A 19,919-nucleotide genomic window follows, 5' to 3' on the forward strand; every position below is an offset into this window, starting at 1 on the left:
TTAAAGGTAAGTACCCTCCCCTGAAGTTTAGTTGATTCATCCTGTCCTACAAAAGTAACCAGGTTCTAAGGGATCTCAAAATCATTGATCCTTCACAAGGGTGGTTGTTCAGTAGGCAACTTACTTGCCAACCAAAACCCTCCAAGTTTAGGATCTCAATGAGTGTAGTATCGAGTATCAACCAACTTCAGTCTTCACCAAAGCCAGTTATCTCACTACTTTCTAAAGGCCAAGATGGGATGACTAGGGTTCTAAAAGTCAGTTAGTGTATTGACAACATATGGCAGCCTCATATTATCCTCAACTTGCTTAAGGAACATAAGCACCAACCAAGAAGTCACACTAACTATGGCCACCAGATCAACCATATCGATATACGCCGTACAGTTTCCTTGGTCTATTGCCATTTACCTAAGGTACACTAGATCCGGGTTAGGGTCTTTCACACATAAGAGCACCCAACATATAAGTATAAAGCAAACAAGGAAAACAATTTTAAAGTGATCTAATTCCTAAGGGTACCCCTCTTTTATTAAGTCCCCAGCAGAGTCGCCAGTTCTGTAACACGGTGGGAGAACTGACTTTAGTTAAATATTGCGGATAGCAAGAGTCGCCACCGACTTTTATTTTATCCAAAAGGAAAGGACATAAAAGAACAGGAAAGACCTTAAAAAATATTTTGAGTTCGGGGGGTAGGTTATACAAAGGGAAGGTATTAGCACCCTTTATATCCATGGTTATCCATGGGCTCTTAGTTACTTAGCTCACTTTGTTTGTTTGCAAGAGTGTAGTGTGTGATTAGAAAAATTTCTTTAAGTACTTTGTAACGACCCTCGTATGGGTGTATACAAAGCCTAGTTTAGAAATTGTGAGGTGTAAAAGTAATTTTGAAAAGTATGAGCAAGTAACTATGAGATACCTACCCTAGATTAAGTCTTTCGTGTTCTCGTATATTCTTTCAATGGTAAGACTGTCCATATTATTAAGGAATAGGTAGTCATTACCTTGGATGTGTTTAAGGGACGGGCGTAGGGTCATCGTATGGTCAATGAAGGCAACATAAGGGGTGTCTTTAGCAACTCGTAGGGACTATCATCATATTTACCGAAGGGACAAGATCATTATATCGTAGGCAACCTCGTAGGGACTTGATCTTTTAAGTTTATAGGGACTTGATGATTTTTCTGTTTGAAGGGACTTTGCTTAAGACACCCCTATTTTCGAGGGACTTGACCATTTAAAGAAGGCAACCAAGAGGAATACCCTAGGAAGTACAGATGGCGATCAAAGATCGACTTACGTGTGTGAGTGTTATTTTTCAGATATTTGTCTTGAATTTAATTTTCTAAGTTCAATTATTTACAGTTAGTTTTTGCACTCCCTAAATTACTACCCACGCAATAAATGTTTACAAAAATAAAAGCAAGAAAAATAAATTCCTAAACTATTACATGGCTATGGGACAGATACATAATAATCAGGCGAGAAAGAATAAATTTACAACCTATACATTTGTTCCTAATATTATAAATAAAACAAAATTAAAATAAGGAAAATAATGAAGCAAAAATAGAATAGATAAAAGCAAATAATAATAAAATAATAAATAAACAATGGTAATAAAGCAATAATAAAATAACAATAATAATAAAGTGATAATAAAAAGGTTAGAATTTTAAAAGAAATTATTTTAGGTTAAACAAGTTAGATTTTTTTAGAAGTTATTAGAAAAATATGAGTTTAAAATAAATTAGTAATAATAAAAGAATTTAAAATATATTAATGTACAAATTATAAAATAAAAGAGTTATATGAAAAATATTAAGTTAGTTATTTACAAAATAAATAAAGATTATAGAAAATATTAAATTATTAGATTAATAGGTTTATTATTATTATTATTCAATTAGAAAAATGGTCAATTAGATTTTATTTACAAAATATATAAGGATTTATTATTATAAGTAAGTAATAAAAAAAAGTTATTAAAATAGTTAGTATTTATTATTTATTTACAAAAAATATAAAGGTTATAGAAAAATATTAAATAATTAATTTAGTAGGTTTTCACGCCCTACATTACTAAACCACGCAGTTAATATAGGATCAATGGCAGGAATTTAAATGGCAGAAAAATAAATGACAGAAAAATAAAATGGCAGAAAATAAATGGCAGAAAATAAAATCCTAATTATTACAACGCTTTGGTGCAGTTACATAATAAAGATGGCGAAAAGTAAAACTGAAAATATTACAAGTTAAAACTTAAAATATTACAAGGGCGAAGCAGTTACAGTGTATGAATAACATAAATAAGAGAGAAAATAGGAAATAATAATAAGGTTTGTTAAGGTTTAAGAAAAGGTTTATGGTTTAGAGGAAATAACACGGTTAAAGTTTTAGGTTTGAAATTTAGAGTTTGTGGCGAAATTGTCAAGGTTTAGGAAAAATCAGGGGAGTTAGTTATGAAAAAAAAGTGCAGATCTAAATATATGTATATAAAAAAACAAAAAAATATGAATTAAAAAACCAACGGCGTTGCTAGCGCAAAATTGCGATCATCGCAACTGGATCGGATAACACAAATGTCACGCCTCATACATGTATATGTGAAAACGGCGTATTGACACGATCCGATCCGAAAACATAATCAAATTATAACATAAAATAGAAATATATATATATATTTAACACACTAGTTACATATATGAACATGTATTTGAAACACAGTAACAAATATATCAACAAAATAGATAAAGTATATATCATATATAAACTATTACCAAACTGTGTGTACGATAGTATAGATCAGCCACTCTCAGTTTCTCTTTTTTTGTTCTGTCTTTCGGCCTCCCTCTATCAGTCATGCTAGTAAATATATATAGGAACAAATTAGGTTAATGATAATGGGCCTAAGTTTATTTTGAAACCCAATATTAAATTAAAAACTGAATAAAGTTAAATAATTAAAATAGTTAAAATTAAAATAAAAACTAATTAACCTATTTATTTATTCTAGACCCAATATAAAAATAAATAGACTCAAAAAAATAAAAGTCGGGCACCAAAATGCTCGAAAAAATAAAATGAACACGTCAAAATAATCAGCGCGAAATAAATGACTCGGAAAAATACAGCGTTTGGTCGGATTTTGAAATAAAAATTATGACCGTTTAAACCGCTCAGATTGATCAACATATGACCAAAAATAGTCGTAAAAATATTTTTAGCATGTCAAATTAAACCACGTGAACCGTAGATTAATGTTACCGACATTTGCAAACTTAAACTTGACATTTTTTCGTTGACTAATTTTAGGCACAGTTAAAAAGTTAATTTGACCAGTCTGTTTGTAAATTCCGAGAAATTATTCCGGCTAATATTAAGACAGAAAAAAATGTTATGCTATGAAGATGATGCAAATGAATGTGAAACAAAAAATTGGTTAGAGTTAAAAATAGAGGGCAAATTTTGGGGTGCAACACACATCCATCATGCGTCCCTTCTGCAACCCCATTTAGCTTAAACAATCTGAAGGGTCAATCAAATAGGAACTACAATCCCCCCTTTGGAAAATTATGGAAAAATAACTCTTCAAGATATAACACTTATTCAAACTAGAACAAATGATAATATTCAGAGCATACAATCATCAGCAGTTGTAGTAACCTAAATGCGAAAAAAAACAACCAGCGAAGAAAAAAGAAACAGAAGAGTCGCCACCGTTCGTTATTTATCCCAAAAGAGGGAAAGGAAACGATCGAAGAAAACCTGAAGAGAAGGAAAAGATAAGGTCTCGCAACCAAATCTTGGGTTCGGGAGTCGATTATGCGAAGGGAAGGTATTAGCACCCCTACGCATCCGTAGTACTCTACGGGATCCACTCTTGTTGTTCTTATCTAAAGGGTGTAGGTTTATCTAAAGTGCTATCTGCTAAAAGAAAGTTGAAAGAAAAATGACTCGCAAGAATGTCGCATTCACTGCCTACGTATCTCACCTGAATATGAGAATCAGAGTCTTCGTAGCTCGTCTACCTATGGGTGAAAGAGAAGTGTGTTCGGTAAGACATCGCATCTTATGCCTACGTATCTCATATGGAATGAGAATCAGAGCAAAATGTAGTTCAGCTAACTACGGGAACAAGGGTCTTGATTGCAACTAGGGCAAGAGAAAGGAAAGGTCTCGATCGCAACAAGGGCTAGAGAAAGGTATCACAATAAAGGCGAAAGCAAACAAGGATTAGTTGTTAGTCGTCAGTCAAAAAAGAACTCGGCAAGACATCGCATCTCATGCCTACGTATATCATCTGAACATGAGAATCAGAGTTGTCATAGTTCGGCTAACTAGGGGTTAAGGATTGCCATCTGAACATGGACTTACAAAAGAAGACACCAGTTGTGTCAAAGGAAGGTGGGAAATGTGTTCAACGTCCTAGCAGTAGGTGTCGCAGCTCGCTGAATTGAGTCTTAGGCAGTTACCTCTTTGCAATAGAACGGACTGACATACCACAAGATCGAAGACGCACGGAAGGTCTAAAAGTGGGGAAGCTCTGCCCTAGAGTTGTCATGCAATATGGATATATGTGTTAGGATTTACAGGGGGGAACATCTACCTAATGTTATCATGCAAAGAATAAGGGAATTATACCTATGTTATCATACAAAGGGTTCTACCTAATGAGTGCTACCTAAATGGAACAAGAGTCGACGAATGAAGCAAGGAGAGGAGCCATGGGTAAGGGTAGATGGCGATGCCTGAGGCAATCGACTTACAGGTAGATGGTGATGCCTGAAGCAATCGACTTACAAGAGGAATGGTGATGCATGAATCAATCGACTTACAAGAGGATGGATGAACACGTGCTGGTTCTGTTAAGTTTTGAAAATGATTACTCGACGTTAGATCGAGCTTTTGATCTTGTTTTGAAATGGTTATCGGATGTTCGTTTTAATTCTTGTATTAACAGATGAATAAAGAATGAAAGAATAAATATTATACACTTCATGGGAGAGGGGTACATTTGTTATGAATGGGGATAGTTCATGGCAATCAAACAATAAGAATATATGCCTCAATCATCATACAAGTAGGCAACAATTAATCAAACAAATCAGATAAGTAAACAAGTGTATAATCAAGTCCAAGAATCAAAGAATGATATAATGGAGCATTAAACAATGCATGAGAGGTATGAACATGTTAAACAATCAAACAATAGAAATCATGAATGAAAGAAACAAGTATGACAAATGACAGATGAATCAGACAGATGACAATATGCATAAAAAAGGTCCACTGAATAATTTAATCAGGAAATGAGGTAAGGACCAAATAAAATCAAGATGAAAGGCCTCTAATACATGGCATATGAGATGCACAAGAGAGGATCAAAAGATCTCTTCAATTTCCATAAGCAATCCCTAAGTCAAACATCAATCATAGAAAAGTCAACTGAAAAGTCAAGTCAACTTGAAAAATATGAAATAAATAGCAAATTAACCAAGAAAATTATGAAAAATTAAAATAAGTAAGGTAGGGTCAGGAAATCATCATCCCCCAAAAATATTTTAAAAATAACGAAAATTGGTGTGTGAATTAATTGAAATAAAATAGAGGTCAAAACAAAAGTCAACCAAACAAACTAGGTAAAAAATAAATCCAAAATAAATTGAAAATGGGAAATAAAAATCCAGGAAAATGCCAGGTTGACCATGGGACAGTGGTCAACCTTCATCCCAAAAATCAAAGACTAAAAATAATTTTAAGTTATAAAAATAAAATCAAGAAAAATAAGTATGCTAAAATGGACCACTTGGAATAAATAATTAAAATAAAATACTAATATTAAATAAATACGAAAATAAAAATTAAATAAAATTAAATAAGACATTAAGAAAAGTGAAAAATATTTTTGGGTAATTTTATGGAAAACGAAAATATTTTAAATAATTAAAATCAAAACAGAAAAATAGATGTGAATTAAAAAAAGAAAATAAAAGTGGACATGTGTTAGTGTTGATGGGCCAGGAAAGGGAGGGTGTGAAGAGCAGATGCGCAGGCCCATGGTCCACAACAGCCATTTAATCCAGGCGTGACAACTAAAATGAACATTTTAATTTAAAAAATCATGTGACATTGCATCAATTGGGCAAAGGTACTTAAGTGACTACAAGACAAAAACGGCCGGACGACCATGATTAAAACACACGTTTTGGATCTAAGGGCTATTAAGGTGCCACATCATTGTCTTCTTCATGAAGACAAGAAAACCCTAATGCCACGCAAAACAATGCAGCCATGCAGTGAATTTCTTCCAACTTCCACTCAATAATACAAGCGCTATAGGGTACCAAATGACATGAAATAAAAACAAAAACTCAAGTACAAAATGTGTAGATTAACATGGTATCCTTGTTTGGGTAAAATGATGGCTTAATCATGGAGCAATGTTGTCAACAAGGTGACAACATGGGCACGGGCTAGGGCAAAAAATTCAGCATAAACCAATATCAATAACACAAGCATATGATTGGCATTGTAAACAAGCATGAAACAAACATGAGCATCTAATTGGCATGGCAAACAATAATGATAATAATGATGAGCATGATGAGCAACATGATGATGAGCATAAGTATATTAATACATGGCCATGGAAGATGGAGTAAGATGGTTACATTTCCTTGCTTGCCACGAAAATTCACCAATGCCTCTTAGGTTTAGGGTTTGCATCTTTTAAATATGTAGGTCAAATAATCTAATGGGCTTTAAAAAAATGATGTCCATAATTAAAAATAATGCCAAGTGAGGTGTAAAAAGAGGGCATGTGAAATGTGTTATTTTGGGCCAAACTTAAGTGAGTGAATATCCAATGCATGGCCAAATGAGGTAGCAAAAACGTGGGCTGCAGCATGGCTGGTTTGGCAAGCAAGAAAACATTCCAAAGTGGTGACTTTGAGGCCATGTAACTTGATGAGCAAGCTACCAAATGATGAAATAATGAAAACAGTAGCAAGACCTCATGGAGTATGTCATCTTTCATGTTGAGCACAAGTGGAAAGGATGAATGGAAGAAGGTGAAAAATGGCCCTCAAGTTCAGGTCTCACCATGCAAAACTGGTTGGGCCAGCTAGGCCTAAAATCTGCCTAGAGAATCAAGTCATGATGCTCACTTTAGATGAATGTATCTCTCAAACCATGGATCCAAATGAGATGATTCCAAAAGGAGGTGGAATAGGACATGGCAAGGTATAATTGTTGTGAAGAAAACATTTTCAAATGATGCTTTGAAGTGCAAGAAAACTGGCCAAGAAGTCTTGACAAACTTTGAAGATTTTGAGACTTAGAAATTTTTCTAAGTGTCCTAAAAATATGTCTCACTTTGACTAAGCATAACTTTCTCAATTTTGATCCAAATGGAACAAACTTTATATCTCTATAAAGCTTGGAACAATAGGAACAACTTTCATGTTGGAGAAAGTTTCAAATGGAGCTTTTATCTTGATGGAAAATGGGCTTAAAGTGAGTGCAACAATCATGAAAACTTGCCCTAAATGGAAAGTCAACCATTTCCAAATTAAGTAACTTTTCAAATTCCTGATTAAATGATGAATCCAAGATCCAACCTTGATAAAATTTCACATGTAGGCTCCCTTAGGCATGAATTTTGATATTCCACTCTCAAAATGTCAGGAGTTGACTTTTCTGGCCCCACAGTTGACTTTTCCCAAATTGTCTGATTCCCGATTCCAGTGATCAATTGAAGCACTTCTGGCTCAAATAAAGAGCTGATTTTTTGTATGTAGACCCTTGTGGACATATGGAGGGCCATGGAAAATAGTTTCACCCAAAGAATAAGAAATAAATTGATTTTATACCAAACCCTAGTTTTAGGGCAAAAATGATCGGGAACTGATTGCACTGTTTGCCAATGGATCTTTCTGAGATAATTGTGAATCTTCCTAGGCCAAGATGCCTCTCCAATCATGACATGGATGATCCCCTCTACTTCCAACCAAACATTTCCTGTTGCAAGTATCCATGAACCCTAATTTCCTGATTAAATCCAGATGCACACTCTGAGAGCTCTGAATCCTTCACTGATGAACTAAGGACCATGATGAGATGCCTGGACCCCCTTGAGACCCTTGAGACTTGTATATTTAGAGAATGAAGTCCAATTCTGAATCTTGCTTTATGTGGGCTCCTTCTGTTAAGGAGTGATTAATCAAAACCTGATTTCCAAGTCACTAATGCAGTATGCAATGAGTATGACCTAGTATGATGCTAATGAAATGTGAAGCATAATCCCATGCTTCTAGGAAAAATGAAGGGTAAATTTTGGGGTATTACAGCAGTCTTCCAAATGTCAGAGATAAGCTCATCAGTAGAAAATCAGTAGTATTCATCATAAATTCCACACAAACAATGCTCTAGAATTAATCAGACAGACATGCAATCATTCACAACTTAGTAATGCATGGAACTCAATTAGCTCATAGTTAGTAGCATATAATCATACTAACTAACAATTATTAGCATGCAATTATTCACATACTTAGTCATGCATAACACAAACAGTTAGTAATTAATAAAAATATATACAGAATTTACTAACACAAAAGCTCACATCATAAGGGCCAGATGTCTTTTCTGTTGCTCCAGCATGTGAGCACAATATTAGCACTTACCATAGATGGTTAGTACTAAACAAAACATGTGTTATCTTAGCACTCATTAACACCATATTACTCCCCCATTTTTCTATAATTTGGAAAAGGGTTAGTATCATATAACACCTAGATGTCAATCATGCATAGGTTAGTATGTTAGCATATGCACAACCAAAAACATGAGTAGAACAACCAGAATAGCATCCAGAGATGCATAAGAATTAGATATGTTTTATTATACATAAGTTCAAATAGGCTATAGGGCCTTTAGAAATAAAAAACCACGCCCAAATACAAGGTCAGGAACAACAAAGCTAGAATATATGAACTTATTCTTTAATCCATCCTCTGCAATTCATGTAGGCAATCAAATCTTCATCCGCCTTTGAGTTGGAATCATGTTTTGGAGCATGTCTCTTCTTCATAGCCTTCATCTTTTTGAAAGACTCTTTTCCAGTTGCAGATGATCCAATAGATGATTCCCCATATGCATCTCCATCATTTGAAACAAAAGAGGGACCAGTCTTATTCTTCACCATTTCCTCATGAAATATTTCAATAGCTTCCATGATGGAGATTCCTTTATTAGAGGGTCTCTTTGTTGACTTAAGAGACTTTTGACTCATTTTGAAAAATACAAACATATGTGGGAGAGAAGAAATGGTAGCAAGAGAAATATAGCATAAGATTGAAATTCTTACTTGTAACGAAGGTCTATATAAAACGAGGTTTAGAAACAATTGAATTTATCATTGTTTCATGTGCAACACAAACATAGAGAGAGAAAGAGAGAGAGAAAGAGAGAGAGAGAGAGAGAGAGAGAGAGAGAGAGAGAGAGAGAGAGAGAGAGAGAGAGAGAGATGTCATGACATACGCCTTGTGCACCTCCATAGCATTGGTTTCTTTTTATTCTTATAAATGCATAACCATTTTTCAAAGTGTATTGCATCTAATGGGTTAGTGAAAACATTAGATACAAATGTCATGACATCTTGTCTCACATTAAACTCCTTCAATGTTTTCTTCACCTAGAATACTTTCTTACAGTAGCTCCATGTAGTATTGTATTTATCTTTCATCATAATAACTTAACATGAGGTTCTCCTTGTCTGTCACACACACTTCCTTCAAAAGTTGAACTACTTCTTCAAATTTCAAAACTTCTTTTGACAACCATATCCCCTTTAATACTCTATCGTTCAACCTTTTTTGAATGTTGAACATAATGATTAATAAATTTGCTTCAACATATACTGATAGAAGCATTCTATATTCTCCATAGTAACCAAGAACTTCTTACCAGTTCTTCTTCTGAGTTGGTGAATTAATTATGACTATGATACTCGAGATGTTTTTTACGTCTTGGAAAACATCTTCCTTATCATTTGTATCATTATTCATTAACTTTGCTTGAAATCCAGAAAGATATCCAACATCTTATATCATGCTTAACTCAAGGTCAAATGACATCTGATAAACAATAGTATCCACCATATTGTCTAACAAGTCAACATTACACATGATAACTTTATCATTATCTTTCAAAGTGACTTCCTCTACCAACTGAACATATTCTTCAGAGATCAAAGCTTCTTTTGGCAGCATCCGAGAGAGAGAGAGAGAGAGAGAGAGAGAGAGAGAGAGAGAGAGAGAGAGAGAGATGTCATGACATACGCCTTGTGCACCTCTCTAGCATTGGTTGCTTTTGATTCTCATAAATGCATAACCCTTTTTCAAAGTGTATTGCATCTAATGGCTTAGTGAAAACATTAGAGACAAATGTTATGACATCTTGTCTCACATTACACTCCTTCAATGTTTTCTTCACCTAGAATAATTTCTTGCAGTAGCTCCATGGAATAGTGTATTCATCTTCATCATAATAACTTAACATGAGGTTCTCCCTGTCTGTCACACACACTTCCTTCAAAAGTTGAACTACTTCTTCAAATTTTAAAACTTCTTTTGACAACCATATCCCCTTTAATACTCTATCATTCAGCCTTTTCTGAATGTTGAACATAATGATTAATACATTTTCTTCAACATTCTACTGATAGAATCATTCTATATTCTCCATAGTAACCAAGAACTGATTGCTCGTTCTTCTTCTGAGTTGGTGAATTAGTTACGACTATGATACTCGAGATGTTTGTTACATCTTGGAAAACATCTTCCATATCATTTGTATCATCATTCATTAGCTTTGCTTGAAATTCATGAAGATATCCAACATCTTATATCATGCTTAACTCAAGGTCAAATGACATCTGATAAAAAATATTATCCACCATATTGTCTAACAAGTCGACATTACACATGATAACTTTATCATTATCTTTCACAATGACTTCCTCTACTAACTAAACATATTCTTCAAAGATCAAAGCTTCTTTTGGCAGCATCCGAGAGAGAGAGAGAGAGAGAGAGAGAGAGAGAGAGAGAGAGAGAGAGAGAGAGAACATGGCATACGCCTTGTGCTCCTCCCTAACATTGGTTGCTTTTGATTCTCACAAATTCATAACCCTTTTTCAAAGTGTATTGCATCTAATGGCTTAGTGAAAACATTAGAGACAAATGTCATGACATTTTGTCTCAGATTACATTCCTTCAATTTTTTCTTCACCTAGAATAATTTCTTATAGTAGCTCCATGTAGTAGTGTATTCATCTTCATTATAATATCTTAACATGAGGTTCTCCTTGTCTGTCACACACACTTCCTTCAAAAGTTGAACTACTTCTTCAAATTTCAAAACTTCTTTTGACAACCATATCCCCTTTAATACTCTATCATTCAACCTTTTTTGAATGTTGAACATAATTATTAATACATTTTCTTCAGTATCTACTGATAGAAGCATTCTATATTCTTCATAGTAACCAAGAACTGCTTGCTCATTCTTCTTCTGACTTGGTGAATTAGTTACGACTATGATACTCAAGATGTTTGTTACATCTTGGAAAACATTTTCCTTATCATTTGTATCACCATTCATTAGCTTTTCTTGAAATTCAGGAAGATATCCAACATCTTATATCATACTTAACTCAAGGTCAAATGACATCTGATGAACAACATTATCCACCATATTGTCTAACAAGTCAACATTACACATGATAACTTTATCATTATCTTTCACAATGACTTCCTCTACCAACTGAACATATTCTTCAGAGATCAAAGCTTCATGTGGAAGCATCCTTGAGAGAGAGAGAGAGAGAGAGAGAGAGAGATGTCATGGCATACGCCTTGTGAACCTCCCTAGCATTGGTTGCTTTTGATTCTCACAAACGCATAACCCCTTTTCAAAGTGTATTTCATCTAATGGCTTAATGATAGCATTAGAGACAAATGTCATGACATCTTGTCTCACATTACACTCCTTCAATTTTTTCTTTACCTAGAATAATTTCTTACAATAGCTCCATGTAGTTGTGTATTCATCTTCATCCCAATAACTTAACATGAGGTTCTCCTTGTCTGTCACACACACTTCCTTCAAAAGTTGAACTACTTCTTCAAATTTCAAAACTTCTTTTGACAACTATGTCCCCTTTAATACTCTATCGTTCAACCTTTTCTGAATGTTAAACATAATGATTAATACATTTGCTTCAGCATCTACTAATAGAAGCATTCTATATTCTTCATAGTAACCAAGAACTGCTTGCTCTTTCTTCTTTTGAGTTGGTGAATTAGTTACGACTATGATACTCGATATGTTTGTTACATCTTGAAAAATCTTCCTTATCATTTGTATCATCATTCATTAGCTTTGCTTGAAATTCAGGAAGATATCCAACATCTTATATCATGCTTAACTCAAGGTCAAATGACATTTGATGAACAACATTATCCACCATATTGTCTAACAAGTCAACATTACACATGATAACTTTATCATTATCTTTCATAATGACTTCCTCTACCAACTGAACATATTCTTCAGAGATCAAAGCTTCTTTTGGCAACATCCGAGAGAGAGAGAGAGAGAGAGAGAGAGAGAGAGAGAGAGAGAGATCATGGCATACGCCTTCTGCACCTCCCTAGCAAAGGAAAAGGAAATCATAGATTCTCTCATTTTCATCAGTAAATACCATAGATTTTCTTGATTTTATAGCAACAACTTACTCCATGTCAAAATTCTCTTTAATATGGGTAGACTGGTCATATGGAGTAGTCAATCTATACTCTTTGATCTTTGTAGCACATACCAGAATAATGCTCTCATTCTTACTAATCATTCATTCATTCAGAGTTTGGTCAAGGTTATCCTTACCAATATCCTTAGCTCTGGTTGCATATGTATCAACATCTTCATGAACTTGATCATTATTCTCCTTATGAATTTGAGACCAACATGTTGGACAAAATGTCTGGCACATCGTCATCACCATCTGGACTACTTAATCTTGTTTCCTGGGAATCTTCACTAGAAGACATTAGACTATAATGATGATTTCTCAAACGTAAATACATGAGTGGAACCTCACTCATACTTCCACCAGTATCTAGATCATATATATCTGATACATGCACCTTATGATTAGACTTCGAAACACCAGTTTCAGCTTCACCAAACATCATATCATGTTGTTGTTTATTCACACATTCAGACACATGAGAAGTAATTGTATCATATCAATTATTCTTCTTCAACTTCTTCTTATGAATCACTGTAGGTTGCTCAAAATTGGGAGGACATTCATCCTAACCATCAGTATTCCCTTTAATGACCAAATCCTCATGAGATAATTCATACTTCTAAGAAAGATGTTGATATATCTTATCTGGCATCTTGGTTATTCTTTACTTTTCATACATAATGACTCTATCTATCATGGGGTCTTGTAAACCATTGAAGTCTTTTTCAGATATGACCTTCCTAATAAAAAAAAATTCCTTTTTTGTTGAAAAAATGTTCAAACTTGTTGAAGTTCATATTCCACCTTTGATCGCACATTTGGTTCATATTGGTAGATAAGCCATTTCTCAGTAGAATCTCTTTTTGACTGAGATTAACCAATTTCCCTGATCCCTTGATTCTTCCATTTTCTCGATTTCTACGAGTTGTCTTATCTTTAGCCAAGTGCTCGGTACTTTAACTATTAAAATACCAACCTTTACTTAAGGAACTTTTGTGTTCTGTGTGAGCTATGGATCCAGTTGATGTAGCATTAGATTTCCACTTCTTCTTAGCATGGACTTCCTTGCATCTTCTGGTCTTTAACTTAAGCTATTCGAAACAATAACACCTTTTATATCCATATTTACCATAATAGTGACATATCAGAAGTTGTTTCTTGTTGTGATTGGGTGGCACATGTTGAGCACAATGCTATGACATGTGATCCAACCTCAGAACCCCATTCTTTTATTCACCAATAGAAACCTTAATTGGGAGAATCTTCTTGTTTTTATCTTTAATGCTTGTCCCAACATTGGTTCCTTTCACATCTCTAGACATCTCACAAAACTTTAGTTTTTCCTTAAGTACATTTGAATTATATTTCAAATTAATTTCAAAATGACTCATGTTTTCTAGTTTGGAGTTTAGTGATGAAATCTCCTCTTCTACACCTATGATGGTATATACAAGCTTTTATGTTTCCTCCTGAAGCACTCCTATGGTTTTCTTATGATTTTCTATGGTTAACCATGCTTCTTCCCATTTGGAGAGTAGGAGCCTGCATGGTGTATCAAGATCTTCTTCAGATAGGTATTCAGTACTGGATTCACCATCATATTCACATCGACCAGAATAAGCCATCCCATTGTTAGCAATTCCTTCCTCACTTTTAGAATCATACCACATGGCGAAAATCCCTTTTTCCATTTCTTTAGAAATGTAGGAAATTCTGCTTTAATGTGTCCAAAGCCTTCACACTTAATGAATTGAGTACCCTTGTCATCATTGGGTTTGTCTTAACTCCTTCCTTTGTTCAAGGAACTGATGTCAAACCTTTTGTCTTAGAAATTTGTCCTCCACTTTCTGTTCAGATATTTCTAGGATTTATTGAACTTTTTACTCAGGAGAGCTATATCATCTGCCAAGTTCTCTTCTATATCCATTTGACTTTCTTCAGTATTGGAAACAAAGGATATCCCTTTGTTCTTCTTTTCAGACCTTTCATTAATGGATATCTCAAAACACTACTACAAATAACACTTTTTATAATGAATCTTTCACCTCAAAATTCTAAAAATCGATAGTATAGTTCTTGGTAGCGTCATGCTAACAACCTTTTAGCTCGGTTATCCATAAATCCGAGGGAATATATTTATAAGAAACGCTATTGTATTTTTAGTATAGCCTATTATCGCAGTCATTTGAAAAAACCGAGGGAATATAAATATTAGGGACACTTTGAATCCCGGTTACTACATTTTTATGTTTTTTCAATGGTTTAATTAGTATTTTTCACTTTGCACCTTTCCAAATTTCATTTTTTTTTTGTTAAATTTTTTCTTTGTTTAATTTTTCTCTAAGTTAATTTGTAAAAAATTAATTCTTTGTTATCAATAAAAAAGATTACACAATAATACAATTGAAAAGGAAAGGAAAATTTTCATTGATAATCAGTGAAGTAAGACATTAGATAACAAAAAAACAGAGAACAAATAACTATTCAACATATTCAAACTTCTGACTCAACTCAACTTCAACTTTTAATCCTACTCTTTTTACCATTTTAACTACCCCAAAATGAGAGAAAAGTTCAAAAAAGAATTCTTCCATATGGTATGAGGAAACTTATTTCCTCGTGAGAGGTCACAACCATTTCCATTAAGAAGTTAAAAATAGTAAGAGGAATATTAATTTTGATGTTGTGGATAAGGAAGTACAAAAGATGCTTATCATATGAAGTAAGTGTTTCTAATTGTTTCTCTCTTGGGAGGAGATTTAACACTAGAAATTGATGCCAAACTTTTGCAATTGGCATGAGAGTAACAGGACTGATGAGATTATTGTAGTTAGCATAAATTAAGAGAAGGTGGTTTGAGAAGACATTATTGAATCTATATTGTTCAACATAACTACCTTTCTCTTCACACTTTATTGTCTAAGAAATAAGTGATAGAGTAATGGTGATAAGAAAGCCATATACGTTGGACTGTATTGACTTAGCATCCTCACTAGATTACATAACAGAGACATTTAACCAGAACTTTTTTACGATATTAGTGTAGATGGGTCCATGAAGCATGTCAAAGTAACCTTTCAACTTATGTTTGGAAATAATTTTCATTAGATCAAAACCTCGGTTTTTTAACTCTTCGAAATCAACAAACTTTTCATTGACGAACAAAATATTTTCATCTTCGTTGAAGGTTTTGAATAAAAAGAAAAGATTTTTAAACTAGATTTTAAGAGACGGAGAGATGGAAATGCAATAAGACCTGAATAGTGTATAAATAAATTGGAAAAAAGAAAGTCAAACAATCAGAGAAGCTCAAACGCCTCATTGAAAATCCAAAAGATATGTTACCTTTTGAATAGGGATTATAATTACTATTATAGTGATATGATTCCAAGGCGCGATGACCATTACTATTTTTTAAAATATAAAAATAACATATTGGCTCAACTTTTTCATATAATAGAGGGAAAAACAAGGAACCAACAATCTAGGAACCTTTCTATTTTATTATATTTTTTATTTCTAAATATTCTTCGTAATTAATAAAATGTAAAACAAACAAAAAATCAAAGGTTATTTACCTCGGTTTTAAATTAAAACGAGGGTTAAAGTATTTTACCTAAATTATACATTAAAAAACCATTAGTGATTTTGTTGGTCAAATATATGTCGTTCATTTCATGAGATATCAATGCTCAAGATACTACCATTAGTGATCCGCGTGAAAGATAAAAACTTCCATTATAAAAGTATATTTTTGAATATGAAGAACGCTTAAAACATATCTACATCCACCTCTTTGGGTTTGCAAGATCATATGCCATGAAAAGATCGCTAAGATTGATGAAAGAGAAAAAAAATCATTTGGGTTTAAGGTTTGTGTTCTTAACTATTTGTTTGAGAAAAAAACATTTATTTATCTAACATTTTCTTATCAACCCTTTTTTATTTTATATCAGAAACAAATCCATACAAGGTAAAGCCATTGAGAATATAGTCGCACCCAACATTTGATCTTGCCTAAATATCAAGGATTCGAAGATATAACATATGATCTTCATGGACTAATTAGTTTTTATTTTAATATTGTGTTTAAACAAGGAAATATCCTGGGTAAACATTGTAGTTTGTAAACAAATTATTTTATTAATATCATGTGTAAACAATGTAACGAGTTTTATTTTTAAAAAAACAATATATCTTACCCCTCGATTTATGGATAAACCGAGAGGTAGGAGGCGCTATTTTTGCAAATAATAAAAATGAAAATGATGGGGTTCGAACCCATGATTATATAACTTTACCCCTTGGGTTTTCTTTAATCGATGTATTAAGTGGTGTGTTTTCATGTCTCCCTTCGTTACGTCACCTCGGTAGTCGAGGTACATATCTTTCGTGTGTGATGTTATAAGCATTATTTGTAGTAGTGAAGGTTTGCAGGGAACCCAAGAGTTCATCAATCTTTATACTACTCAAGTCATGAGCTTCTTCAATAGCAGTCACTTTCATATCAAACCTCTTAGGTAATGATCTGAGAATTTTTCTAGTAAACTTTTCTTCAAACATCTTTTCTCATAAGGCAAAAGAGGTATTGGCAATATCATATAATCTGATGTGGAATTCACAGATCGATTCTTCTTAATTCAAACTCAGATTCTCAAACTTAGTGGTAAGTATCTACAACCTTGACATATAAACTTTGGATGTTCCTTGATGTGTAGTTTTGAGAATCTCACAAGCTTCTTTAGCTTCTTAACATGTATTAATCAATCGGAACATGTTCTTGTCCACACTATTGAAGATACAAAGTCTTGGAGTTTCCAAGAGCTTCCTCATATTCAATATTAGTCCATTCAACTTCAAGTTTTAAGATTATGGTGCCATCTTCATAAATGATCATTGGATGTTTCTATCCTTTTATCACAGCTTTCCATTCTTTGTAATCCATAGATTCGAGAAAGACCACCATCATTACCTTATAATAATCATAAATGGTGACATTTAAGACATGTGGTTTGTTTATTGATCCTCCATGTTTCATTGTGTCCATTTGAGCATAATGTATCTTGCCTGGAGCTCACCCAACATGCTAGGATGTTTGCTTTGATGCCAATTGAAATTATGTTCCTTAGGGGATAAATGTCGAACACGATGTTCTATACAACTAGTTTGACAGGTTAAACCAGAAACGCCATAATAGCAAGTACTAGATGATGGAGCAGAAAATCAGTAAATAACACATTAATTGTTTACCCAATTCGGTGAAACCACACCTACCTCTAGAGGGTTGAGTCCTCAACCCACGAAAGGAAATTCATTATTACTATTTTAGTACAATTAGTCTTACAAGCAACAAGAATCCCTATGTTGTCTAATGCCTCTTCCTAACACTACCCAATGACTTTCTATTTAGGCCCCTCCTTAAACATGAGAACATACTCAATTTCTTCTCAATCACACAACCCATTGATTGAAGATGACAACTCAATGATTTGTAAAAATAAAGTACACATAAGAGGGGGGTAAATTAGGTACTTTTAAATTTTATATATTTTAATGGAGTGTTTTTTTATTTTACTGGTTTGATGAATGGTTAGGAAAGCAGTAAAGTGAGGAAAAATAAAGAACACATAAGGCTTATACTAGTTCCCCTTATAATCAAGAGTACATCTAGTCCCCTTACCACACTGTAAGATATTTTACTATAGTCAGAACTTTGTACAACCCTATATAAAAGCTTCTAACTAAATCAACAAGGCAAATCACTTTGTGATTTTACAACACAGAAAAAGAAAACAATCCTTTCTTTTTCCACTCTCTTGTTTCCAACAATTCTAGATAACAAGGTACTGATACAAGTATCTGAGTAATGATAAATAAGAATTTGAAGCAGTAGGATATAATAAATCCTAACTTGTATAATTTCTTCTCTTTCAATCAACATGATATATCACAATATGTTTCTAAGTGCTCAATAACTTTTCATGTTATTTGATTTATGAAAATAATGCACAAGTTCTTGATGCTTGAAAGTTTACTGATGCAGTGAAATATATTAATATATTTTAGGAAGAGCTTTTGAAAGAGGTGAATTGATCAAATGAAATACATCTCCTTTTATATTTCCATTCACACCATTTTGAATCAAGATATAGCTCTTGATGATTCATGAGAATATGTGAAATTGTTATGAAAATCTATAATCAAAGAGATATGAAGAGATGCATTCAATGAAAATATTTTTTAGATTTTCCATGGTGACAATCAATTGTATGAGGGGAGGCAATCGACTGCACTAATATGCACGTTGAAAATTTTGAAATATCAGAACTTGTTGGATATCATTTGTTCGATAAATATCTCCAACAAGATCTAATTTGTTTCAATTTAAATTCAAACTTAAATCTTCATTTAAATCTGAATCAATCTATGTTTAGTTGTCAAACAAATCATCAATCATATTGCTAAGCCAATTAGCAATAAATCTGACCTAATCTTTAACCAGAAACTCTTCAAAAATGCATCAGTATTGACATGTTGTGCAAGACCCAGATGTTGTACCTCATGTTGCGATATCACTTCTAGCATGTGTCCCTTCTTCACCTTCATACAGCTTAAGCAATCTAGATAACATTGAACACTTTGAATACATCTCCATGTTGTTGTTTTGCAAAATGCAGCAAATCCAAAGGGCCAAATCTATATGAACTACATTTTATCTTCAAATCTAACATAATTGTTCATATAATTATTTTGTAAATCAAATTGAAAAGTTATATGTTCAGTTAGGGTTTGGTGAAATAAGAAATCAATATTAGATATAATAAACTCAATTATGTTTTACCAATCGATTAAATGACAAAATTGATGGAAAGGTGTTTTCGCCATTTAAAAGTTCCAAAAAGTTATTGTTGGAGATCGAACTCGTGGCCTTTACATCTTTCACTTTGGTGGATCTAAAATCTAGAGGTAAAGTGGTGAACTTTTTATGACGCCCTTTGTTACCTCGCATATGAAATTGGGGTAACAACTCATATCTAACTAGGGTTAAATATGTTTTTGTAATAGTGGAATGTGATTTATTATTAAGTTATGTTGATCA

This window comes from Lathyrus oleraceus, chromosome 5 (assembly GCF_024323335.1).
Source record: "Lathyrus oleraceus cultivar Zhongwan6 chromosome 5, CAAS_Psat_ZW6_1.0, whole genome shotgun sequence".
Lineage (NCBI taxonomy): Eukaryota > Viridiplantae > Streptophyta > Magnoliopsida > Fabales > Fabaceae > Lathyrus > Lathyrus oleraceus.